The sequence below is a fragment of the Abramis brama genome (assembly GCF_963993115.1).
Source record: "Abramis brama genome assembly, chromosome: 17".
NCBI lineage: Eukaryota > Metazoa > Chordata > Actinopteri > Cypriniformes > Leuciscidae > Abramis > Abramis brama.
In genome coordinates, this window is record NC_139979.1 from 4,522,064 (window position 1) to 4,549,977 (window position 27,914).

The window sequence follows — 27,914 nt, forward strand, 5'->3', positions numbered from 1 at the left end:
AGTGTGTGTGCGCCAGAAATCAGAGATCATGGAAGGACGCTGCCTTTATCAAGAGCCCAAAACACGTGTGTGTGTGTGTGAGGAGAAACCGACTGAACTTGTCCAGCTCAGAAACACACTTCCGTCCTCAAACCCACCCAACTACATCCGCTGAGGGATGGGCGATAAATAGATATTTATTAACACTATCGATAATAACCTTTGGAGACATTTTTTATATTTAGCCTACAGCTACACAGTATTTGTAAAAAAAAAAAATTATTGGAGAATGTTTTACAAGAAAAATACTTTCAGTCTTTCTACTTAATTAGAACTAGCGAATTCCGAGTGAAAATTGTTTCAAATAAATGTTCAGTGTGCATGTTGCAAAATTCTCTTCTCAAAAAATATTATTAAAGAAATATCATAAAACCAAGATATTTTTTCATCCATGTTTTAATTTATACAGTATAAAAGTAAAGATGTTTAAAAATGTTTTGTTGCAAATTAATGATTGTCATTATATCACCCCTGTGTTATGTCATTTGATTACATTTTAAAAGACTGATTCAACTGTTCAAGTTTTATGAATTCATTTCATTACCCTTTTTGTTGCTTAATTATTGTATATGAAACAAATAAAAGGGATTTCAAGTTATATTTACATTCATTCTTGAAGTCTAACAAATGTGTGCAATGCATTTCCGATATGGAAAAAAAAGTAGTCTTTGACAATCTCTAAATATGTATCCAAATGCAAAACCTAATAAAAGTAATTATGTCTGAAAATACTCTTCTAGGCAGTTATACACAGCCCTATGGTTATGCATCTACAGTAGTGGTTACACTATAGTATTACATATGAATCAATCTGCCTTCCGTGCATTGTATTTTAAATACTTGACTTAAACACTGCATTAATTGACAATAATATGATGTATAATATTATATTTTTTTCTAATATTTGTATTATTTTATATAGAAATAATAATGCATAATTTATAGGCGAATATTGTCTAGTACCATAAAAAGTCACTCAGAATACAAAATAATAAAGCATAAATATTACTGAAAGAAAATATAGCACATTCATTTCATTTAAAAGAAATGTACGCTTACTGGGTCTGTATTGACCGCAGAGAGTTAAAGCACAGATTGGATGAGGTTCATTGCTAATATGACTGTAATTATGGCATCAAACTGTTGCTCCGCCTTCATTTAGAAACCTTTGCGGGTTAAAGAAGGAGATAACTAGAGAAAAAACATTTCGCACCTCTGAGTATCATATATAAAGATAGCAACATTCTTTTAATCACAACATTCTTTTACTTGTATACGTTCATGTAAAATGTCAAAGTACATGTACTTGCTCAGTTCCATCTCGTCTGACAGGACTTGAAAGGGTGTAAGACAGTCAGAAATGGTCATCTATTGAATATTCCCTTTAACTCTCAAACGAATTCATTAAATGTTGAATGAGTGAATCACCCGTCCTGATCAAAAGACCTGCTTCTGTTGTCTATCTGCACTCGGCTCAAAGATGTCATGCTCATTTTTTAGTGTCCAGACTTATTCATTTATCAAAAAATACATTCAAAATGCAATTCATATAGACAAAGAGTTGAATAAACCTCTTCTATGGTCAACTAATTTAAAATTATTTTCAATATTTCAAATAGTCATTTAAATTTTCGCAGAGTATTAAGTAACAAATGTCAGAGTGGTACAACTACCATAAGATTAAATAATAATAATAATAATAAAGCAAACAAAAAGCTGGAATTCTAAAAAACAAAAACAAAAAAACAATTATAAATTCAGAACAATTTAAGAATATTTCAAATAATCTATTATTATTATTTCTTAAAAAATAGTGAAACAGTTTTGCTTCAAAATATTAATTATATTATTAATGTTATTTTAGTATTAATGATATACTATTTTTACTAAACTTTTATCTTTATATTTTCAGTTTTCATTTAAATTTTAGTCATTTTGTTATGTGCTTTTGTCATTTATATTAGTTTGTTTAATACTTTTAGCTTAATTTATGTATTTTAATATTTGTTTTGTTTTATTTCAGCTGTATTTGAATGAAAGAAAACAGTTTTTTATAGCATTAGTTTTAGTAAACAACATGACATGCAGGAAATCACTTTTTTCGACCAGGAAGTCTTCAGGAAACCTGCTTGAAAACAATCATTGTGCCATGTGGTGGCGCTAGTGAGGCAGAAATCACACACTTCAACTTTAATATGTTAATGCTGATCATGTTGCATTTTAGAGTTTGTCAAAATTCTTTAGACTATCAGTCACAAAAACCCATCAAATGACATCCATGCAAGAAGAGAAAGTTGAAATCTCAGCAGTGTGCGTGTCAGGTTCCTCTGAGCAGGAGAATGTCAGATGTGTTTAAGAGCGTCTCCGACTGTTTTAGCAAGCACAATGCAAAGAAGGGCTCCCACAATCCTCTGAGAGCCGGCCAAGCAGACGGGCCCCCTCTGGGCTTCAGGCTGGTGGACGGTGACCTCTGACCTCAGCGCCCGACAGAGGCCTCGTCACATCCAAGAGCGTGTAATGAAGTGCGTCAGACGGCCATTAAACGCCACACAGCCGAGCTGACATTTTAATACGCCTCTTTATGCGTCTGCGAGTGTTTGTACGTCTTAGAAAAGATTTCCAATCGCTTTAATGAACACACTTATTTTCCATTTTCTTAAAAGTGCAAATTTAATTAAAAATGTGTTCCCTGAAGGATTTAAAGTGCACTGAAAAGTTTCCAGTCATTAAAGGAGCAGGAATGGCGTGTTACGGCCAGGACTGTTCTGTTGCCATCGCGACTGAAGCACGACAGCGCTTTCCATTTTCATTGAAATGACCTTGATAACTTCAACTCCAAACAGAACGTGTGCTATGAAAGGCAATAAACTATGTTTTCTATGACCATGAAGTGCACTAGTGACAGCTTTATAGTGCGGTCAGTGGATTAACCCTTTCAACTAAACAGTTTGTTAAAACTCAAGTTCTGCTACTCTAGAGACAAACAGAGCTACGAAAATGATAAATAACAGCTTCAACAAACACTCCCCGTCTGTCATTGGTCAGTCAAACAGATAGCCCCGCCCCCAAACTCATGTGACTGGTTGAAACAGAAGTTGACATGACTTGAAATCATACTGACATATGACAGTTAAGATTAAAATGAATGAAATTACTCATTTACTCATCCTCATGATGCTCAAGATATTTTTTATTTTCTGTTGAACACAAAATGACGCTGCTCCTTTTACAAAAAATGAAAGTGAAAGGAGACAAACAGTGTAAAAAACCCGTGTGTCTACAACAGTTGAGTTCATCACAGCAGATGCGGGACTCTAGTCATACTGAAATATGACTCTGAAGCAGTGCTGTTACTGTTAACAACAACAAAATACTAAAAAAAATTCGATAATTTTAATAAAGCTGAAATAATGTAAAATGAAGTTGTATTAATTTAACTTTGTTATGTGCTAATTTTATTAGTTTATATATACAGTAATAAATATGATTATTATTAGTTTAGTTATAATAATAATAATATATATATATATATATATATATATATATATATATATATATATATATATATGTTATAAGTTATATAAGTTGTATTAGTTTAATTTACATACGTTTTTTTTTATGTGCTATTTTTATTTGTTTGTATATACAATAATAAATATGATTATTATTATAAATAAGATTATTATTAGTTCAGTTATGATTATAATTATTAGTATATATATATATATACACACACATACAACAAAAGCAAATAAATAAATAAAAAAGGGATTTTTTTTTTATAAAAGCTAATTTAAAATATGAACAAATAGTATAAATAATACTCCAATAAGAAAGAAGAATTTGGGTGTCCTGGTGAGATGAATGTTTAGTTTGTTTTAAATCACACAAAGGGAAGGAACGGGAACAAGGAGCGCTGGCTGTCAAAGCGGAAGTTGAACGGACAAACAGGTCTGACATGGACAGAAAAAAAACTGCTCTGCAAACCACAGCATTTGAAACCAGTTTGCACTTAACATGGTTATTTTGGAAAAAAATAATTTGTAAAAATGCTTGCATCCCCGTCATCCAATATCAATAGACCGCAGCTCTCGGCTCTGCATATTCAAACTTTGCATTTGCATTTGCATTGACGGCAAACCTGTCATGATGCATTTTCACATGACATTTATAAATGTTTCAGTCTGTCCGTCACACAAAGCATCGTATGACCTCAGATTACAGTGCATGAGCCGTATGGACAACCGTTGTGATCTTTTTGGAGCTTGACAGTATAACAGTATACAGTCAGTATACATCACTGTTCATTTTCACTCTAAAAATCTTTTGTGTTCCACTAAAAAAACACATGAAGGTGAGTAAATGACAGGATTTTCATGCCCTTTCGAGAGGTTTTGTGGCGGGGCGCGTGTTTGTGATGGTTTTGTCTTGCGTAAGTGAAGCTTCAGAGCTCCACTCAAGACTGCACATTCCAGAGAGCGATTGGCCGCTGACCCGCACACAGATGCACTATGGGAAAGTTGTTTTAGCTCTGTGCTCACGATCTCTGAAAGAAGATCTCAACAAACGTGAGAACAGGTCCATATTTCACTCCAACATCACATGAAAGAAATATCACATTTTGCATAAAGAAAATCCTATTTCATCACATTATTTTCATGACAATTAAACAAATTTCCATAAATCATATAATTTAGCTATGAGTTCTAGGCAGGGCTTAAATTAACACTCGACAAGCGACAAATGCGCGTAAAAATCGACGTTGACGAGAATATGAAACGGTGTGACTCGCCAGTTGGGCGGTAACATTTTTATGAACTCTAACAATGCATGAACGTGAACAAACGTGAGCGACGCTCGGGAAAGTTGACGGGCCAGCGCTTCATAATCACGAAAGTTTAAGCCTTGGCAATTTAAATATTCAAGTGCAAGAAGATGCGAAAGCTCTCTAGTCTAAACTGAGCACTTCTTGTGCTTGAGCGGACAAATTAACACAAAATTATGTCAAAAAAATAGCGAGTATCCTTGAAAACATAGTCGGTTATGTCTTAAAGTCCGCGTGAACCGGAAGTTGCAAACGACTTTTCTCCAGTGTTGTGACGTATTTCCCAGTGAAAAGGAATATTGAACAGAGGGCAGGGTTTTACTTTAGCGCTCCTCCTCTCCATCTCTCGCTCATAACAGACTAACGGTTTGAGGCGAGTGGTTAAGCGTTTCCCAACCCAAGCCGTCAAACCTACATCATCAGAGAAGGAACGCCATTCCAGACCGGAAGTAACTTTTCAGACTTTGATTAAAGATTACGACGGCAAACAATTTTTTTCTGTGTATTAACTTGCACGGATTAATTGTTCACCACAAGACTATTAATATGCGCTAACAAAGTAAATAGGGTCAATTTTGATTTCAGTTGGACTTTAAGTGATTGTCAACAGTTGAGAAAGTAAAGGCATCTTAGTATCAGTATATTAGATCAGTGCATTCACTCTAATACACGCCTAATATTCCATGCTAATCAAACAACAAAAGACAAAGAAAAAAATCTCTCACTGCTCTAGACTGAATAACGTTTGTACTTTAATAAGGAGTTATTAATAAGGAAGTTTAATTTATACAGTGAAGACTATGCAGTGTTATTTTACATTTGCTTACTTAGGGCTGGGCGATAAAACGATAACGATATGTATCGCGATAGACACGTAATCAATATCAATAAAAAATGCATTCGATAAAACGTTCGATAATTTTTTTTTTCTACGTCAGAAAAAAACAGAGGTTGCGAAGCAAGTTTGGTTGCATGAACAAAGGCACTCACTCTCTGGTAACCTAGCAACGTAGGGGGTGACACGCTAACAACCGGTCATGTAACAGTATGGTTGCGCCATATCGTTGTCTCGTGTTGGATTCTTCAGTAACAGTTCCGGCGTGGAGTGATAAGTGGAAATGAGTGCCGCAGCGATTGTTGATAAAACAATTTTTGGGATTTTTGGGATTTTATAAGTCTGACCGTAGTCAGACCAATGTCGTCTGCAAATTATGCAAGACCGTCGTCGGTTTCTCTATGTTTATATTTAACACTTTGCACTATTGTATTACACTTTATTAAGCATTTCTTACGTATTCTTTAATTTTGCACCTTAATGTTAAGAGATAATTGTTAAGTGTTCATTGTGATTTTAGACTTATGTTTACATTTGAATTATTTAAGTGTTTTCCATCATGGTTGTGTTGACATTTCTGCCTTTATAACTGAGGGGATTATAATCAGAGGAAGGTTACTGTAAGTTTAAAATAAAAAATGTTTAAATGTAATATATTTGTCTCCTGGTCCTTATTTTAAATAGGTCATAAAAAATATCAATAATTATCGACATCGACCGATATGAAACACAGTTTTCAGCCATATCACTCAGCCCTATGCTTACTTTATAACATTTCTGTACCCGAAAACTACCTGAAAAACACTATTTATTTCATTTGCATCTATGTTATATTGTATTTACTTGTGCTTTTGCTTGGAATTTGATTATTTGTTTTTGTTTTTACTGACTGCTTACTTGTCTTTAATAATGTTTTAGCTGTGGTATCAAAATTGGAATAGAAAATTGGGAATTTTCACTGGTATCTAAAGTTTTGGTGTCATTATTGCCTGTTTTTGCAAAGACTATATTTATGTCTGAAACACAAGCTCCACTCTTTATTATAACAGTAACCACAAAACACCAACATCACAGAAACTCCAGTATAAAAGAACATCGATCACCAAGTCTTTCCCTTTACTCAAAAACACATAAAACAAAACTTAACGTCAACATTTACTCTCACAATCCAGTCCCACTGAGACCTGGACAACAATGAACTCAAAAATGATTCATGTTGCTTACTTCGATATTGGCATCAAAATCAAAATCATTGTGAATATTGTCACGTTTAGGACTGAAGAAAGACAGCGTTTGTTCCTACAGCAGCTTAAAGACACACTAAACGACTTACTGTGAGACTGTAAAAGTGGCCAAAACACTAATGCTGCCTATAGATTATCCTTCCCTGTTCAAAGACTGGGAAATTCCCACTTTATGATGTACAAGACGGAGTGTCTGGTGGATATAAAGATGGCCATCCATCAGTGACAGTAAAATCTCATTGATTACTGAGTGGTGTAAATCACAGGAGACGTTTACTTGACTTTCAGGCTCTCCATTAGAGCTTCTGCTCCATAAATCAGACTGTTTCTGCTCACGGCCTCGGGCGCTCAACCCTCTCAGCACACCTGAACTCTCTCACGGCCATACACGTGAATCACATCACAAAATACAACAGTTACTGCTGGAAAACCACCAGGACATTTTTACACCAGTGGGGTTGAGCAACAGCTAATGCCCAATGCCCAAACAGCTGTCAACCACAATGCCCAAGGTGATTTTAGTCTAGACTATGTGGTTGCTAGGGAGCTTTTTCCAGGTTGTTGCTATGTGGTTGCTTGGATGTTGCTATACAATGGCTAGGGTGTTTTGAATGGTTTCCAGGATGTTGCTATGTGGTTGCTAGGGAGCTTGGGTGGTTTCCAGGATGTTGCTATGTGGTTGCTTGAGTGTTGCTATGCGATGGCTAGGGTGTTTGGGTGGTTTCCAGGATGTTGCTATGCGATTGCTAGGGTTTTGGGTGGTTCTCAGGATGTTGCTATACGTCTGCTAGGGTGTTTGGGCGGTTTCCAGGATGTTGCTATGTGGTTGCTAGGGAGCTTGAGAGGTTTCCAGGATGTTGCTATGTGGTTGCTTGGGTGTTGCTATTCGATTGCTAAGATTTAGGGGTGGTTCTCAGGATGTTGCTATACGTTTGCTAGGTTGTTTGGGCGGTTTCCAGGATGCTGCTATGTGGTTGCTAGGGAGCTTGAGAGGTTTCCAGGATGTTGCTATGTGGTTGCTTGGGTGTTGCTGTGTGATTGCTAGGGTTTTGGGTAGTTCTCAGGATGTTGCTATGCGTTTGCTAGGGTGTTTGGGCGGTTTCCAGGATGTTGCTATGTGGTTGCTAGGGAGCTTGGGAGGATTCCAGGAAATTGCAATGCTGTTGTAAGGGAGATTGCATGATTTCAACGATTTCAATGCATGATTTCTAAGGGATTTTATCCTCATGTTTTATGGTCCACCTGGTGAAAATGGTCTGTCTGATCGCTTAGTATATCAACAGCACATCTAAACCTATTGTTTAACTAGTTCACTAGAGGCAAAAAGGGCTCTGTTTGCTACTTTAAGTGATAGTTTAAACATCAACTCAACTCAACTCGGTCAGCGAGGACATGCGTATAAATAGAAACGTGGATCAATGAACTGCTCATCTGTTCTCATTTGAGGTCAGAAGTCTCTGATTAGAGAGTCACAGTGAAGCATTCAGTGTGTACAGTGTGTTTCTGTGAAACAGCTGAGAATGGCTACAACTGTGTATTTGGACAAGTAAAAGGCAGATCACACAGGATAGGTTCTTGAATATCTTTTTCTGCTTGGTTACTGCTTGCAAGAATTTGTACAATCTACAGTACATACTGTACAGTTGCAACACGAACTGAGAATCTGTCTTAAATAAATAATTCCCCCAAGACAAATCCATGTGACAAAGCCTGTCACACTCCAAAAAAGATTAAATGCACCATAATAGTATCATATCATTACACTAATGATTTATATGGTGTTCAACAGTTCCCGCCCCCTTTTTCAGCAGCGTTGGTTTTTCCATTAATTTCTCCAAAAGGGAAAAAAAAGTTTTTTAAAACTTTTAAAAAGTCTTCGATAAAGAGCTATAAGCCATGAACCAAGCCGAGAGGTGAATCACAACACTACAGACTTTGATGGAGAAATATAAAACTACTCATTTACAAATGTTGATTATATTTAAAAAAAAAAAACATATATATATTAAGTTTATTGCAAAATATGCATGTGGCAAGCAGGGCGGGGCCAAGAGCCGTGAGAACGGTGTGAGGCCGGTGGCTCGATTGATAATGACGGTCTCGAGTGTCTCACGGAGGAACTCAGGAACTCAATACTGAGGAGTTCGAGAGAGGACCAGGCCTGGACTATTTACACTGTTTTGTTTATTTGTGTGCGGCAGTCGTCTGTGAGGGGCTGATCCTTTACTTTACTTTTGTTTCGTTGTTTATTTAATAAAAAATATGTTTGAACGTTCACTTGTTCCCACCTCCTCCTTTCCTTATCAACTAACCTTGCAACAATGCATATATATATATATATATATATATATATATATATATATATATACACACATACAAATATTGAAGTATTTTGAGAGCTTGGAGAGACTGTCTCGATTACATCATGTGTAGTGCTTAATGGCAGAGGGTGGGGCTTTTGGCACGTGTTGCTTTTTTGACTCACTGATTGGTGTAAATTTCTGTACAGCATCATGGGTAATGTAGTTTTTCACTAAGAATTCCGCTGTTTATTATGATTATTTTAAAAATAAGCGGAAATAACGCGGCTTTAAAAGAAGCAAATAGATTTTTTATTTTATTTATTTAACCTTTATTTAACCAGATGATCTCATTGAGATTTAAAACCTCTTTTGCAAGAGAGACCTGGCCAAAATGGCAGCATACTAACAACGCATAGTTACAAATATGATCACCAAGCATACGTACAACAACAAGAAACATTTAAACAAGATCCTCAAGATACATAAACAAACCACATCAACATCAGACTACTTAAAAATACAATTTATACCTACCATAGGTGTAAAACGATTTAGGTATTTTAAAAACAGTGACAACAATTTATGGCATCTATTTCCAACACTTTCATGCAATGTTTAAATTCACCAAATGAAATCAGAGTTCGCAATTGCAAATCAGTCTGTAATGTGTTCCAGGTGGCTGGGGCTGCATAACTAAAAGCCTTCCTACCAAGCTCTGTACGAACCGTAGGTACAGTTAACAAGTACAAATTACCAGAGCGTAAATTATAAGAACTGATATTACGTGACATATAGGAGCAAAGATAAGACGGAAGCATATCCAATATAGACTTATAAATAAAAATAAGCCAATGTATATGTCTCCTTACTGACAATGAGGGCCAGTTTGTCATTTTGTACAAGGTACAATGATGTACTGATGCCTTACATCCAGTCACAAATCTTAATGCATTATGGTAGACAGTATCCAACAAAGACAAACTTCGATCAGGCGCATTTCTATAAAGCAAATCACCGTAATCGAGTGCAGTGAGAAAGGTGGCAGCAACCAATCTCCTCCTGGTTTTCCAAGAAAAACAGGCTTTATTTCTAAAATAAAATCCTATTTTTAATTTGAGCTTTTGTACCAGTTTATCAATGTGCAACTTAAAAGAGAGCTGATCGTCGATTAATATACCCAAATATTTGTACAATTTGACTTGTTCGATCTGCTCACCATGTATAGTAAAAATACTTGGAAGACTGTCCAAAGACTTCTTAGATTTTGAATTATTTGATTTAGATTAACAACCTCGTAGCTTTACAGTAGATTTGAAATGTAATTAATTGTGTGCTCCATATACAGGAAAACAACTTTAACAAGACATGAGGGTGAGTAAACAACAAGTCTGTAGTCTCTGGGTGAACTATTCCTTTAAAAACTTTAAACATGTGGCGGTTTGGTGATGCACACAAGAGCATTAAATGCTTCTCTGGCAACTCTCGAAAGCCCTCGCGTGTATGTGATCTGTTTGCTATGTTGACTTGGGACAATTTGATCAATCACACAGCCTGTAGACGAGTTCACTACATTCCCTCTAGTCCGGGTTTATCCGTCAGAAACGCCCCTCCACCGCACGGAAAACAAACACGCAGCTGTTCTGGTCAGACGCCCTTCCAGCTCCTGTCAGAAAAGACCCAGATGAAGGAGATCAATGACGGTTCAGGACTCTGGAGCTCCGGCGTAACGTGCCCAGCCTCGAGCCATCTCACCTGGATTCCACATCAAACAGCTGCCTGTCACTCAAACACACTCCCTCACTCCATCTAACACAACAATCCTTCCGGTGCGCTGCAACACCGAACGACCTGCTGCATGAGATTTACAGTCATGAGATCAACATCCACTGCTTTAACACTGAGACAGAAGTTGGTGCAGTTGCTAATAGCTTCTAATTGTAAATCAGTCAGATCTTTATAACAGTATAGCAGACTACTTACATAAAATGCATATAAATATCAGTCGTCACTGATTGTATATCTGCCAATAATGTGTCTTAGTAAGATGATATTTAAATTCTTAGTTTATGATCAAACCTCTGTATAGTTTTAAAATATATAATACAATGCAATGATGATTGAGAGATGAAGAAATAAACCTTCCTCAGACGCCTGATGGATCATATTTGATATCTGACGTTCCTGCTTTTGTGAACGTTATTGTAAAGAAAAATGTTTGTCTGCATAATCTTTCATAGTCTATAAAAAACATTACTCAATACTTAAATATATAATTACACTGTAACAATGACACCTTAAAATAAAGTGTAACCCAATTTTCTTTTTGATTACATTATAATAGCAACAGAAAAACATTAAACTCGGCCCAGGTTTCTTATTCTTAAAGTCTGTAAAACTTAACAGTTGAGAGAGATTAACACAGTTAAGGTTAATACATAACAGATCAAATAGAAGGTTTAGAGATGCTATTTAACCATAGAAATTACAGTATCCTTTGATATGCACATTTCTAAGGTCTCTAAATGATCAACATGATCAAAACTTTGCTGAAAAACCTGTTGCACAGAATCTACTACATGCCTTCTGTTGTCTGATTGATAGTTTATACTTTTTTAGCAAGTAAAATGACTTTTAGTATCATTTTAAAAACACCTACCTTCAGCTTGTGATGTCTATCTTTCTGTGAAATCTTTACTGAAGTAAACGTAAGAATAACTTTGATATTGTTAGTAATATTTCAAGATGAACACTAACTGATTAGGTTTACCTGATAAACCATACATATATATATATATATATTTTTTTTAAATCCTCTCATTGATTTATATTACAAGCTATCAGAAATTTAATTATCTTACTTTTTGGCCATATTAATATCAGCATCTGAACCAAACTGCATGTGTTCGCTCAGTTTGGGCCTCTGAATAAAATTGAGGTGTTGTTGCTTTCATATTCTCACTACATCATACTATATGAGCAAGAAAAGCCTGATGTATCAAATATGATACAAAACATTTGCTTAGTCTTTTTTATATCTTGTCTAAAGGTTCACTATTTACAATCATAAAAAAAAAAAAAATCTGACTATTATTTCATATGTCAGCCTTTACAGGGTTAAAACTATAGCAGAAATGCACACGTGTAAAAGCACGAGTGCATGTTTTGCTTCTTGGAAAGACTACAAACACAGAGAGCGGTCAAACTCTCGTCTACCCAACCTGGATGTTATTATTATGACCGACTTATTTCAGTCCGAGTCACAGTGTGGCGGTGTGAGTCGCAACCAACGACTTCCTCTGGGTTTCCTGCAATGCATGCTGGTTCTCCAGCCTTGGGATTCTTTCTCTCAAGCATATGATTACGGCTTGGATTAAAACATGACTGCATGTTTGTGGTGGGTGACTGGGCATTGTGGTGTCACTTCATTAGTGGAAACGACAGGCCGTCTGCTGGGCCGCTGTGAGCGAGAGAAACAGGGACGCCGGACCACAAAACACAAAAAAGCAAAGCCAGAAAGAGAGCTGGAACATGGCTGTTGAGTATCGTTTCACCATTTGATGCAACTTAACCAAACAGAATGGAAAGAATGCTTGAAAAAGACACAATTAGAACTACAAACCAAAGTAGGAATGCAGGATCTGCTGCATGAACGTCAACTGAAGAGCCACTATTGTAGGATTATTATAGGAAATGAAGAAAAGCATATGGTTCTATTTCAGAAACGCTGTCGCCCTGTCATCGCTCCTGTAATGACATCAGGCAGAAACTCACATGACACAACTGGACTAGACAGAGACGTTGCCAGATTAAACTAGTACAGTACAGCTGATCTACTGACGCAACGAGCAGTCTGTCTCAGGTCAGAACTGAACCAGGGTTTAGGGAAAAAATTGTGACAAAAATAATCCCAGGTTTCAAAATATGAGACCAGCTAATGCCTTCATTGTCAGCTACTATTGTACTTGATTTACATTTAAAATTGATTTGATTTTATAGTTTAACATGAATATATATATATATATATATATATATATATATATACAGAGTTTTGTACCATTTCGATGAAGAAAACAATGTTAAACAAACAAAATGTACAAATTTTCGGTAAAAAATGACCAAAGAGCAGCAGCAGGTTAAAAGTAAAATAAATAATAATAATAATAATATATATATATATATATATATATATATATATATATACACACACACACACACATAACATTTTATACATTAAATATATGTGTGTATCTATATGCACACACAATAAAAATAAATAAATAATAATAATAAAAAAAATAAACATACAAAAAAAATGCCTTAAAACATTCTCTTGAAAACCAATTCAAGAAGGTAAATAATGCATGTTAGTAAAAAGAAAATGTTTGGCACGAGATTCACTTATATTTTTAATGCTGATTTTTGTCTTTAAACCGAGGCTATGTTACTGTATGTGTGACAGACAGATCACAGTACAGCACATTTCAACCGAAGGGTGAATTAGTACATGGAAATTATGAGGAGAAACTGCAGCGCTCCTTTGCATAATCAGCCTTTAATTGAGCCCAGAGCCATATGTGTATGCTGAGCATTCTGGGCTCTGACTAATGGGGCATGAGCTGGTTAAATGAAGCGTGGCAGAAGAGAGTAATCCAGACCTGATATGGACACACACACACAGACGGTGCGACTGCTGAGCACGCTCAGTTTGCACATACACACACCCCAGATGGTCGCGCAGCAGCTCGATGGATGTGAATCTGGGAGGATCGGCTGCATGTGATGCCTGGATATGTCATCAGTGATGCAAAGATATATCAGACACACAGACAGAATGCATCATGGGATGAGTAGTTCATTAAAATATCTAAGGTATACTGTCTAGAACCTTTGTCTTTAATTGCGTCAGATCAACATTTGTAGTGAATTGAATGAATTAATATGTGAATTTTTCAACAGTCCCTATAATGGCTAAAATCTGTGGATCTTGTATCCGCTACAAACATTTTTTTGTTGTTGTTGTTGTAATTCAATTCAATTCTTTTTCAATTCATTTCTGAGTTTGTCTGTTTATGTCATGCGATTCTGAGGGGAAAAGTCAGAACTGTGAGATATAAAGTCAGATTTGTGAGATACAAAGTCACAATTTTGAAAAGAAAAGTCTGAATTGTGAGATATAAACTTTCAATTGTGAGGAAAAATGTCAGAACTGAGAGATAAAAACTAAAGTCACAATTACCTTTTTCATTCTGTGGTGGAAACAAGCTTGCATAAAAATCTCTTTAAAAGTGTTTCAAATATAAGTAAAAAGCATAAGTGAAAAACTTGCTGTTGTTTTGTGTGTCAGCGTCTCTTACAGCTGTAGTGATGAAAATGTAGTTCATCTCCGACCCCATGCTGCACCAGCTTATCGTCAAGTGTATTAATTAGCCTATTTTGTGTATGCTTAACGATGCACACAGTTTAATGAATTACAGGTCATGAATATAAATGAGGGAGGAGTTGGAAAGGAGGAAATCTGCTTGGGAAATTTGTTGCATATTTGCATATATTTACAATCTCATACACTGTAACATGGCCCGAATAAACCTTCAGCTTTTAATTAAGATCCGGCTTCAGCGTTTAGGGAGTTCATAGGGAGAATATTCATATTTCAGGCACGTTTCTCTGTATCTGTAGTCAATTTTCTGTGAGATGCATATTCAGGATATTTCTGGAAGGGTGTTGCCTCTCTAACGGACGCTGGTGTCTTATAGAGCCAAAATAAGGACTTGAACTTGGCATCTCTTGTTAAGAGAGTGTTTGGGTCACTCAAAATGTAATAATGTATGATGAATAATGTTGGGCCACCACTTGAGATGGATGAATAGAATAGAATAGATGACAGACGGGATGGATGGATAAATAGAACAAACTACAGACAGACAGATAGATAGATCGATCGACAGACGGGGATGGATGGATGGATGGATGGATGGATGGATGGATAGATAGATAGATAGATAGAACAACAGACGGGATAGATAGATAGATAGATAGATAGATAGATAGATAGATAGATAGATAGATAGATAGATAGATAGATAGATAGATAGATAGATAGATAGTATGATAGAACAAACAATAGATAGAACAACAGGGATGGATGGATGGATGATAGATAGATACATAAAACTACAGAAGGAATGACAGACATAACAATGGATGGATGGATGGATGAAAAGATGGAACAAATTACAGACAGACAGATAGATAGATTGATATAATGATAGAATGAACGATAGATAGAGTGACAGACAAGGATGGATGGATGGATGATAAATAGATAGAACGACAGAAGGAATGACAGACATAACAATGGATGGATGAATGGATGAAAAGATGGAACAAACTACAGACAGACAGATAGATAGATCGATAGAATGATAGAACGAACAATAGATAGAACGACAGACAGGGATGGATGGATGGATGGATGGATGGATGATAGATAGAACGACAGAAGGAATGACAGCCATAACGATGGATGGATGAAAAGATGGAACAAACTACAGACAGACAGACAGATAGATAGATCGATAGAATGATAGAATGAACGATAGATAGAGCGACAGACAGACAGATAGTTAGTTAGATGGTTAGTGATAGATAGAAGGAACAATAGAAGAATGGAATCCCTCTGAGGGAGAAGCGTCTCGTGTGTCGGCTTCCTCAAGCTAAACACATCTTCAAGACCCCGCAGCTCATGACATCATACCAGGGCCTCCGATTCAACATAAAAAGAGCTAATTATGAGCCGGCGTGATAAAGTGGGCCATGAATATCAAATATGAAATAGCTAAAAGCAGAAGTGGATAACATCAGGAGGCTGGGCGAGAAGAAGAAGAACCTGAGGCCGGAGGAGAGAATTAGGCCATGAGAACCACGCATCAGCTGTGTGTTTGTGCAGGAGCTCCTGGGGTTCGCGGAGGAAAACCTCATGAGGAACAAGTGAAGCTCGGCCGGATGTTCCTCATTAGACAGAAGCATCGGGAAGAGAAAGAGTTTAAGGACACAAAAACACGTGTGAAGGATTGATCAATGCAGTGCGTTTCATTTCTCAGTCACATCATCTACACAAATAAACACAATTTATAAAAATGGAGCGAACTGAGTTCAAATTTAACTAGAATTTTGAATTGAATTGACTGACAAAGCCTGAGAAAAGCCACCTATCAACATGCATTTAGTGTCATTTTATTAGTTATTTCATTAGCTTTACATATTTTAGTTTACATTTGATATACATACAATTTTTAAATATATTACATTATCTATCTCTATTTGTGTATGTAATGTATATATATAGTTTTCCTCATGGGGACCAAACAATTTCCCCACACAGACAAGGATTTTGGATATTGCCATCTTTGTAGGGACATTTTGTCCCCAATAACACACACACTCACGGATGCACGCACGCACACACACACACACACACACACACACACACACACACACACACACACACACACATGAAATCACTGCACCACAGTATCAGTACTGTATGATGAGTACATTGATGTGCTTCACATGATCAGTCCAGTATAAATCACGCATGTTCTTTGATTTCACACGTCTGCAGCTTCATCCACATGAATCGCACATCCTCAGGATTCACTCTTTCTGTCCACAACAGAGCAGGTCAATATTTCATCTTTCCCACCATCAAGCAGCAAAGACCCGACATCACATCAGAATCTCAGAGCAGCCGATCAATTATTCACATACGCCGAAACAAATTGAGCGGAGGTGAGGGAGAGAGAAGACCAATGCTTACACTACCAGTCAAAACTTTGGAATAAAGATTTTTTTATGTTTTTGAAAGAAGTCTCTTTTGCTCGCCAAGGCTGCATTTATTTTTTTTATCAAAAATAAAGTAAATATTGTGAAATATTATTACAATTTAAAATAACTGTTTTCTGTTGTAGTATATTTTAAAATGTCATTTATTCCTGTGATCAAAGCTGAATTTTCAGCATCATTACTCCAGTCTTCAGTGTCACATGATCCTTCAGAAATCATTCTAATATGATGATTTGATGATCAAGAAATATTTCTGATTATTAATAATGTTGAAAACAGTTTGCTGCTTAATATTTTGGTGGAAACTGTGATACAATGCCATTCAAAAGTTTGGGGTCAGTAAGGATTATTTATTTTTTTCTAAAAAAGGAAATTAATATTTTTATTCAGCAAGGACTTTTAGCAAATTTTTTAGACAAAAGATTCATATTTTAAATAAATGCTGTTCTTATGAACTTTTTATTAATCAGATAATTCTAAAAACCATTTATCACGGTTTCCACAACAAATGTTAAGCAGCAAACCTGTTTTCAGCATTGATAATAATAGAAAATCTTACTTGAGAAGCAAATCAGCATATTAGATTGATTTCTGAATTTCATTGCATTACAAGCAAATTATGAAAGTATGTGAGATTTATTTTTACACATTTAAATTTTCTAATTTAAATAAACAAATTGGGGGGAAAATGTTTGGGGAAAAATTAGTAAAAATGGAAAGAAATTCATATAACTGTACATATATATATGTATACCCACACATCGGAACATCTAAGCATCCAATCAATTATTCACATTATATGCAGAAACAAATTGAACAGAGGTCAGCAAGAGAGAAGACCAACGTTTACACGTTTCAGAAGGCCGTCAGTGTACCGTGGGGAATCCCAGAAAGTGCAAATATTCCATTTGTAATCGGGGAGATTCCTGCATTTCGGTGTGGCGAGTAATTACGTCCCTCCGGTGCTCAAATTATGCAAACGCTGCGCGGGGGGGCGGAGCCACGGGGCCTTTGATAAGTCGAGCGTGATGCGAGTGAATGAGGCCGTGACAGGCGAGGAAAAACACACATTCATTCCCGTCACAATGCCAAACAGCACTTTTAATTAAAGCTTATCAAGCAGCATGAATTATGCATTAATTCCTTCAGAATCTCGCGCTCAAATATTCCCGGCGTTCATCAGGAGAGATAAAACCCAGAAGACCTGATATCTGCTGTCTGAGACAAAACAAACGCGTCAATGCTTTTATCGCCGTCTGTACATGCAGGGAGCAAAGCCTTCGATTTAAACACAATCACTGAACAGCGTTTGTGCTGCACTGCTGGAGCACCATTACCAACAATAAAACGACACCAAGTGGAGACCGAACACAGGCCATGGGAGTCCGACTCCCTGCTGGAGAACTTCACGAACCATCCGGACACTAAACAATTCATAAGAGACGGCCACATTTCACCATCAAATCAACAGAAATACAAGAAATTACATTCTGACTAAAGAAAATGCAGCCTTATTTCTGTATTGTGACATTATTTTGAGGATACATATGACCAAACATGATGAGATTCACCCCTCTCATTTTCAGGCAAAACCGTCCCATCAGGAGATGTGGACAGTCTGACAGTGCTTGTTAATGTCAAAATGATTGAGATGGCCAATCAAATCAAAGAAAGCAGGCTTTACCGTTCATTAAAGGAATAGTTCACCCAAACATGATCATTCTGTCATGATTTACACACCCTCATGTCATTCCTAACCTGTTTGTCTGTCTTTCCTCTGCGAAACACAAAAGAAGATATTTTGAAGAATTTTGGTAACCAAAAGGTTTCAGTTCCCATTGACTTCCATTGAGTTTTTTGCCCATTTAATTAAAGTCAATGGGAACTGAAACTGTTTGGTTACCAAAATTCTTCAAAATATTTTCTTTTGTGTTCTGCAGAAGAAAGAAACATACAGGTTTGGAACAACATGAGGATGAGTCAGTGATGAAATAATTATCTTTTTTTTTTTTTGGCGGACTGTCACTTTTTAAGAAGTAGTAAAACATTTAATATTTAACAACGTAAACAACATAAATGTTAAATGACTGACAGTAATATTCAGTGATCCAAACAACTAAACTTTTTTTGTCAAAAAATTTCGCCGTTTTGATTTTAAAATGTATCATTAGGTGATTCATGTAGTTCATAATTGATTGTTATGAAACAATAAACATTAACAAAGAGGTTTTTATCATATTAGGCATACGATTTTTTTGTGTGCAAATAGTTGAATTTGATTACAATAAATTCTATTTCTTTTACTGTTCTGTTGTTTTTCTTCATTGTCTTAATTAATCATTTCATTTCTTTTTAAAAAAAGACCATAAAAGACTCTCTCTCCCAAAAGGTTGTCATTATTCATCAATATACAGTATACGTGACTTTAACAACCAATCAGAATCAAGGACCGGAACTATCAGTTTTATAATAAACTATTTGCATGAACTTATTTTATTTTATTTTAATCCATTTTAACTAATTAATTTTCTTAAATTTTTAACTTTTTACTTGTTTTCTTATGAACCTTTAAATGATTACTATTTGTTTTATAATATTTTTTCTGTAAAACACTACCTGTGTACAAAATGAGCTATAAAAATAAATTTGCCTCGCTCAGATCATTACATTATCTTCCTAATTGCATTATCAACGAAAGACCACCACAGACACAGTGTGATCACCATGGGAAAATCTCAGAGTAAAACTGGGAGTTGTGAAAAATATGATAACCTTTAAGGACACCAGTTTTCTTTGTGAATGAATAATGTATCGTAAATAAATAAATGTTCTTCCTTAAAATACAGGGTGCATAAGTCTGGACACCCCTATGTTAAATTCCCATAGAGGCAGGCAGATTTTAGAGATTGGCATGGAGTACTTTCCATAAGATCATCTCTCAATGCAAATCAAACCAGCTATTAGGCTAACTGAAATAAAACCATGCCAATCTCTAGGTATGGTGAAGGCTATGTGATGATGTGGGGCTATTTTAATTCCAAAGGCCAAGGGAACTTTATCAGGATGCATAGTATCCTGGATCCATGAAGAAACTGGCCTTTAAAAATAAAAATCTGCCTGCCTCTATGGGAATTTAACATAGGGGTGTCCAAATTTATGCACCCTGTATTTTAAGGAAGAACATTTATTTATTTACGATACATTATTCATTCACAAAGAAAATTGGTGTCCTTAAAGGTTGGATTTTTCCTAAAATTTTTTATTAAGGCATTAAGTTCAATTTCCAAAAGATGATTTTTTATTCCTCTTTTTAGTCAACTTTAGCATGGGTGTCTAAACTTATGCATAGCACTGTAAATAAATTTGCCTTGCCTACGAGGGATGCATATGATGCTACCTTAAAATCTGGCCAAAATAACGTGCCTTTTGAGGAAACATGGTTAATTTTAAGCCCTAGGTTTTGGACCAGAGCAACACTGGTCTCTCCAGCAAACCCATGCAGCAGAATTCATCCAGGTGTATTTTTAGTTGGTGGAGGTAAAAATTCTCTAAACTCCACAACTGAGGTGAGCTGGATTCAGTCTAATGGATTCGCCCGACCCATTGAGCCTCATGAAGTGACACTAACGTGCTTTTACTACACAGTCTGTATTCACACACTCACTCAGGCTGTGTGTGTGTAAGTGGGCCAGACTGTTTGGAAGGGCTAAGAGTCTCACTGTCAGAAATCATTTTCTTATTCTGCTTTACCTTCCTGTCCTGCGTGATCCTGATAAAGAAACTCCTCAGCGTGAGTGAAGCCAATCCCACCATGCCACTAAAACCCCACCGCGCTGCAGAGAAAGAACCACATGCTTAATACAATATGGCATTCATATGAAACACACAGAACACACAGTCCCAGCGGTGGAGACCTGAAGTCTGCCAGTTCAATCTCTGACAGAAAGAAAACTTTCTGCAATTAAAAAACAAAACTTTATTTTATTTATTTTTTATACTGTTTTAAAAATGAGGACGACCTCAAAATGGAGATTTATTGTCAGGTTAAGCTCACTTCTGGGTGCAAATTTGTCCCCAAAGTACGGTTAAGTAGGTGTATGCAAACACACGTGTGCAGAAATGTCTCGTTTCCATCAGCAGACAATATTTATGCAGATAATCACCTATTATCTGTCATTCTCTGGATGTCGTGATGTTATCGTCCTGGAGCGCCACTTTTAAAATAGAGACGTGGTGAGTAACGCAGACGTGCTGTTGTGTAGACACGAATAAAACCCGCACAACATCATCAAACTTCCAGTATGTGGTTGTTTTGTTTGGGTTTGGGAAAGTTTGTAGCGAGGCAGGTGTATGTGCGTGTGTGTGTGTGTGTGTGTGAGTGAAGCTGTTTGACACGACGATCTGAGAGCGCTGTCTGTAAGCCTGGATAATTACCCTCCACCTGTCTCTCTCTCCACCTATCTCTCTCTCCACCTGTCTCTCTCTCCACCTATATCTCTCTCCACCAGTCTCTCTTTCCACCTGTCTCTCTCTCCACCTGGCTGTCTGACAAACACACTGCGATAACAGTACCACCTGAAACGTCACATCTGACAACACACACTCACTACCTACCTATCTGTCTATCTACCTAACTATCAGTCAGTCTGACTATCTACCAACCTGTCTGTCTACCTACCTACATTCCTGTCTGTCTGTCAATCTATGCATTAATCTGTCTGACAACCTATCTTTCTACCTACCTCTCTGTCTATCTACCAACCAACCTGTCTATCTACGTATTTATCTGTCTGACTAACTATCTGTCAGTCTACCAATCTGTGTGTCTATCTGTCTGTCTACCTGTCTCTGTCTATATACCTACATACCTGTCTGTCTATCTATCTATGTATTTATCTGTATACCTGTCTCTGTCTGTCTGTCTGTCTGTCTGTGTATTTATCTGCATGACTACCTATCAGTCTATCTACCAACATGTCTGTCTACCAACCTGTCTGTCTGTCTATATCTATCTGTCTGACTACCTTTCAGTCTATCTACCAACCTGTCTGTCTGTCTACCTCCCTACATACCTGTATGTCTGTCTATATATCTATCTGTTTGACTACCTATCAGCGCCAACTTGTTGAGATCTGAAAAGAGTGTCAACAGACCTTCTTCTTTCTGCGGTACACATGCTCAAACTTTTTAATGACCAAACTCCAGCTGGAGCTTGTAGAGGCCCAGTGAGGTGTGTGTGAGGCGAGCAGGAACCTGACCGGGCGGCTGGCGCTCTTCACAGAAGACGTGGAGGAGCAGCGTCTTCTAGAAGCTCATTAGAGGAGCCCATATGTCTGGAGAGAGAGTGTGAGCGTGTGGGTCTTCGTTTTCATGTCGCACGCCACCGTAGTCGCCTGCCACTTCATGCTCCGCAGCGGCACAAACACTTTCATCTGTAAACGTGATGCGTTATAATTGAGATGCGACCGCCAAGATGCGCTGACGTTTAGCGCCTGATCGAAACGTTTGCAACGCTTTTCCCTGCAGACTTTACACACAGCAATTCAGAGCTGTAATTAGAGAAGTGAAACTCCATCCATCCAACCTAACAGAGGAGTGTGATTTTTTTGGGACGCTCGTTTGCAGTTGCATAAATAAAACGAGGGAATAATCACACAACTCTTTTTAAAGTTGCTCCAGTTTGGTTGCAGCTCAGAGATTTTGCCATCTGCCTGCGCCTGGGCATGCATCAGTAAGGCCTGTCAACCTTCAAACTTCAAGGATTTTAAAACTTGTTTTCAAACTTTTGCTTATCTAGTTAAAAACTTTATGAATTTCTTTGAATTTCAAATCACTTTAATTCTAGTTCCTTACATTCCAATTTGCAGTTTTGCATCCTGCCTGCGATCTCAACTCAAATTCAGGAACTGAATTGGAATTTAAAGCCATTCTCAATTTAATTCTGAATGTTGCACAACCGTGGTAAACAGGCTATAAACAGGTTTACCATTAAATTGAACTAACTTGCTTTTCAAGATACCTTGTACACATGAATTTGTTTCTTTCCAGACCAATTAAAACTTGTGCACCCATAACACTGTGTAACTGTGACACAACCACAGCCAATCAGAATCAGAATATATGATGTTTAGAATGGAATTATGCGGAGCTAGATTCACACCAATGAGAAGTCATGTTTCTCCATCAATGGCCGCTCTGTTAGCGAAGTGTCTCCACCACACTGAGGTCGTTTTCACAGTCCCTGATAAAACAAGCCACTTTAACACCGGCTCAAGAGAGTCTGTGATCCGGATACTTGATTCAGAGTCCAGACCACTGTACAGGAACATTACAGACATTGGAAACTAAAACAATTTAAAGGTCCCATTGCATGGATTATTTTATTATTTTAGAATGTTTCCTGGGGTGCCCTTATAATGTTAGTATGTTTTTTAGATCAAAAGTTGTTATAATTTAGAAATAAAAGGCATATTTCCTAGCCTGATTTTAGCCTCTGATTTGAACGGTCTGTTTGAAGGGGCGTGTCTGTGTGAGACTTCAGTGTAAACGCCCACTGCTGTGATTGGCTGACATGCTTGCATATTAAATATCTAGCATTGCATGTGGAACTCTCTCGAAAACTTTTACTATTACAGCTATTATACGTTTTTACTATTACAGCTATCGGGATTAACGAATCGTGAGAAGTTTTTTTAAGTATTTAGATCTATTCCCATCACATAAAAGGTTGCAGTGATGAGCATTGAGCAGATGACAGCCTGTTGATCGCGTGAATGAAGATCTTATCATTGCAACGCAGTTTCTGCACTCTCATTAATGATTTCACTAATGCAAACATGAGGTAAGTACAGTAAGAGCTTTGTTGTGCAGCGTAACAGCGTCATTGATTTCATAACGAGTTTTGGCAAGTGTCCAGATAAACTCGCGCTGTGTGATTGACAGCTTGGGCGATTGGAAAGGGATTGTTCTTTGATCGCTATCTGTATATTAATCACAGTTTAAGTAAGATTATTTTCATCCTACTAAGAGAAACGATGTGAAGTTGATCGTTTAGTCACTGGCTTGATTTACTGATGCATAAAAAGTATTGAACGACTTTAAGAGAAAGATTATCTGTCTGAACTTGAACAATTACACATCAGAAATTCACATAACCCACTGGTTCTTCAGAGGCTCGGATGAAGGAACTAAAAAAATACTTTTGTGTTCATTTGTACATCCAAACACTGAGCAACTGCTATGCTTCGCTCGTTTGCAAGCCATGATGTCTCTTGAGGAAAAACCAATATCGCGCTCGCGTAGCTCATTTTCTCATGGGTGGGCCAAATTCTCTTTATGGGCAAAGAAGAGAAAGGGGAGGTGAACTTTTCCCTTATGACGACATAAGAGGAAGATTCTAGATTCGCCCGTCTGAGCTTTCATTTTCTCAAAAATACCCAGGGCTTGGTTTATACCCATCAAAACGTCTAGCCACTGGGGGACCATAGACAGGCTAGGGAAACTCATATGAAGGTTAAAAAACCTCAAAGTGAAATTTTCATGCAATGGGACCTTTAACATATTTAACATATATGCAAGCCATTTACAGCTCAACAAATTTAAACTGAGCTCATTTACTGTACTTTTTTATTCTTCACTTCTGTATCGACTTTTCATTTTGCTGATGAAAGCAGAGGCTACATAATATAACAGATAATTTACATAATCCAATCAAACCCAAATAGATCAAATCTAATCCAACTGAATATTCCATTTTTACTAATAATACATAAAATCACATCACATTACAGGATGCCTGAATCATCTTACATATGAAATAAAGTTGAGTTTATAAGATACCAGAAGATTTTACGTAGGTCTCTCAAACCAGTCAAATCCAGTGATCCGTTCCTCCTCCACATCATCCACCACATAAACAACACTGGTTTTCCACTGAAAGCCAATCAGAAAGGAGCTGTCGTTGTCCGTCAGCGTTTGACCTTCTGATGTGTGCTGCGACATGAGGCCACACGTTTAGAGAATATGTGTATCTGTACACACACACTTTGAGGTGTTCACTGTGCCAGTAGTGTGTTGAATTTGTATGTGTGTGTGTGTGTGTGTGTGAGTGCAGATAAACAGCCGGCTGCTGTACACACCGGACAGTCTGTCTGTGGCTCTTATCTTCAAAGAGTCAGTGAATCGCTGCAGGCCTGCGACACGCGCCAACTGACCCAGTCAAACCAGTGCCAACCTGGACTGAAAGAGACGCGCGCCAACCCGTCAGACTGCGCTAACAAGCAAACAGTGCTCTAGTCAACACAGTTCACACTCACAGTGATCAAATCATATCAGAAGTGAACTTCACTGTCTGCACGTCCATTAACTGCATCAACTCTGAGTTCAACTCTGCTCAATGATAATACAAAATTATATTTTAAATTTTATAATATATATTATTTTTAAATACATAAAATTTACAATATATATACGAACAATATAATTATACTATATTATATTTTAAATATATTAACTATACAATATAATATATTTTATTTATACATATAAATATAAAATAAAGAAATATAATAATAAATATAAAACTCTAATATTATACTATATCATTTTTTATATATAAAAATACTATATACTATAGAGTATATATATATATATATATATATATATATATATATAATATGAAAAATAACTTTTGTTAGATGTGATTAATCAATTTGACAGCACCAATTTAAATATAAAATGTTATATTTATAAATATTAACATTTTGTATAATACTTTACAAATCAAAATACATGTAAATAATTTAAAGCAGCCCTGTCCACAAAAACAGATATATCTACTGCAGCATTCAAGACTTTAGAGCGGTTTACACGCACTATACACACACACTCTGTCATAGCGCTCATGACATGACATGAATAATGTAAAAGCATCCAGTAACAAAGACAGTCTGTCCAAAACAGACACTCCACACAACAGAATCCATATCAATCACCTTGGGACCTTAATTTATGCTAATGTCATGCAAAGCCATTGCAGCTGATAGGTGGCTTCTTGCATCAGCAGTGCAACTCCCAGAACTATCCAGAAACTTCAGCTATTTGATGTCATCTTTATGAATGCGTGTACCTCTGTGGCATTCAATGGAAAAGCTCAACACGTCTAGCACCATCACATCTTTCACTAAATTAGGCATTTTACCATCAGCAAGGGCTTTTCTGTCCCTAAAGAAAGAGAGACCTATAGATCATCCAACCTTTTTCTATCTTTTCTGACCCCAATTTCATCCCAGTGACCCTCTTCTCACTGGCTCTGTGAAGCCCTCGGCCTCTTTTCTGGTCTCTGACAGATATTGTGGCGTAGTGTGTGAGAGAGGCGTGTCATTTAGTCTGCGATGGGCTGAAGCTTCATCTGTGCTCAATAGCAGCCCTCAAAGCTTCCATCAGCGGCACAAAGGCTGCCTGCTGGGGATTTCCTCTGAAAAGACTTCTGATGAATAATACAAAACTGGAGAACTTGCCCAGGTCTTGGTGGACTTTTCTTGTCACAGAAACATACAGTGGGCCAAAAAATATTACGTACAAAATGGATGAGGTCTGTCAAAATCACACACAGAACATACTGCATCCCATAATCAAAAGAGAAAATATATATATTTTGCAAAAAGCAACAATTAAATGGTCCTAAAACTAGGTTCTAGATACTGTTGGTCTTCATTTTAAACTACATCTATAATCTCAAAAATACAAGAAATTATATTTTGCATAAAAACCAAGCCTAAAAATCTTAGATTGTCCTCAAAATATTTGTTTTGTCTTCATTTTAAACTACATCACTTTACTCCTAACAAACGTCTTTTAATTTAATGTTTAGCTTGAAATTTTGGGGGGACAAATCTATAAAACATTTCTTTATCTCTAAGAATGAGTTTTCCCTCAAAAATCAAAGAATTATATTTTGCATTAAAAAAATTAAACATAAAAATTATTTTAAAATAAGGATTCAAAATATTGTCTATGGTTTCACTCATAAACATCTTTTCATCAATTTCTTGCTTGAAATTTAAAAATTGACATTTGAACAAAAATCCCATTTGATTTGATATTTTGTATGTAATATAATGACATTCAGGCATCTTTTCATCAAATTTTTTGCTTGAAAATTGAAAATATAAACAAAAAAGGATCTCACTTAATGACATTCAATGACTTTTCAACCAAAATAAAATAATAATAATAATTTTGCATTAAGAAAATTAAGCATAAAGATTTTAGATGGTCCTCAAAATATTCTTCGTCTTTATTTTAAACTATATCCAATTATTCAACTCCTAACAAACATCTTTCCCCAAAAAAATTGTTCAATTGAAATATGAACTTTAAAATAAATCATACATGCTTCCGTATTCTGCATGTAATTCATTTTTAAGAGTGACTTTAGTGTCAAAACCCTCTTAGGGCCTCTAATGTGAGAGATGAGTATGAAAACATTCAGTCTTTGAAATCTCCCTAAACATGCAGGAAATCTTTGCATGTGACGTCTCATGGAGCGTGAACGCTTCTAAATCAGATGTGTGTGGATTAGAGGAGCGTCTCTGAGCTCCACGGAGCCTGTCAGGTTGAGAAGGCCGAGCACAAAGCGTGTGATTTCAATATGAATGGTGTGGTGGAGGGAAGGACACGGCTCTCGCAGTGGGGTGACTTCCCTTCTGAGCAGCGTTCTCCATCACAAACACACGCGTGCTGAAAACACACCGCAACTCTGCATGCTGACAAGCAAAACACTTTACTTTCATATCTGCACTTCATGAACATGTCAAAGAGAGGAT

At 36.6% G+C, this 27,914-nt stretch overlaps 1 protein-coding gene across 4 annotated transcripts in view; it reads right to left on the minus strand.

The window, feature by feature from the left end:
• cdk14 (cyclin dependent kinase 14) overlaps nucleotides 1–27,914 on the minus strand; it is a 152,751-nt gene that overhangs the window by 5,124 nt on the left and 119,713 nt on the right. The window contains exon 15 of one of the 4 annotated variants that reach the window (XM_084089643.1): nucleotides 20,878–20,921. The exons of the other annotated variants lie outside the window; for them this stretch is intronic. The gene's annotated coding sequence lies outside the window, so the exon portion shown is untranslated. Of the gene's footprint in view, nucleotides 1–20,877; nucleotides 20,922–27,914 lie in introns of those variants that run through there. 4 annotated transcript variants of the gene reach the window in all.